Genomic DNA, 1,362 nt, shown 5'->3' with positions numbered 1-1,362 from the left:
CCTTACCCACGAGGTTTCCCAGCTTCCGCTTTCGTCACCCCTCTAAACCCGCCCATGCGCCACTCTTCCCCTCCATCCAGCCAATGAGTCACATTCTCTCATAAACTGTTTCCGTTCGATTGTCAGTCTCACCCCTTCCCCTCCCCCACATCGAACGGTTCCTCCCACTCTGTCTCAGGCACACACAGCTCCAACTGTCAGGCTGCCCTGGACCTGCTCTTCACAGCCTCCCCACATGCTTGCTGCCAGCCTAGAGCAGATCTAGGTCTAGTCCGAGTCTGCTCTCCATATCCGACCCTCTTATCGCGAGTTTTGACCACTGTGTTGAAATTGTTCAGTCCAACGCCTCATTATGAGATTTCAGTTCCTGGCCTATAAAAGCATACAGAAAAAAAAAATCACCCAAAAACCATAATGCTAGTTTCCATAACCCAAACACAAACTACGATTAAATATTGGTACCCCAAATTTCCATGATTGTGTCCTCTAAGGAGACCAAAGTAGATAAAATATGAGAAATAGAAAACACACACACACACACACACACACACACACACACACACACGCACGCACGCACGCACACACACACACACACACACACACACACACACACACACACACCCCACAGAAGTATTCTCAATAAGGTCAAAGTACGTAAAGAGGAAGGAAGCTCCTGAAGTCAACGAGGACAGGAATGAATTGATTGGAGGACAGGAAGACACAAGCAAATGGATTGTCCTCGAAAAATGAGGGTAATTCAGCCTACGCAAGCCTTTAATCCCAGCACTTCAAAGGCATTGGCAGGAGGATCTCTGTGAGTTCAAGGCCAGCATGCTCTGCAAGAGCTAGTGAAACAAGAAGTGAAAAACGCAATAAGCATAATCAATGAAAAGCTTCCACACCAGACTAGATCAAGAAGGAGACAGAAGATCAGGGCTTGTAGACGAGATAAGAGGATCTGTATCACTTAGTCAAGTAAAATGATAAATTAAAAAAAATCGGATGCTCCATGAAAGTAGCACTAGTAAAATGTGAAAGTGAAATTCCAGCTGCATCTTCTACATTGATATAAAACATTACAAAACTTGATGCAGTAACTATCCCATTGGAGAGCATTCCTGGGGAGTGTGATAATCATTTTCTTCATGATGCAAATGCAGTGGCACTAAGAGCCACCTTTATCCCGCCCTCAAAGTTCGCCACCATTAACAGTCAAATAGCTAGAATCCCATGATTAGCAACATCAACTTTGAGTAGGAAAGATAGCTCAGGAACTCTGTATATCCAAAGGAAATAGGTGACAATGTAAGCTGCTGGTCTAAACACTACTGGCAGACAACGCTTGACTTCATCCTCTGCTGT

The sequence above is a fragment of the Arvicola amphibius genome, chromosome 8, assembly GCF_903992535.2.
Source record: "Arvicola amphibius chromosome 8, mArvAmp1.2, whole genome shotgun sequence".
Lineage (NCBI taxonomy): Eukaryota > Metazoa > Chordata > Mammalia > Rodentia > Cricetidae > Arvicola > Arvicola amphibius.
This window is presented reverse-complemented; position numbering follows the sequence as displayed.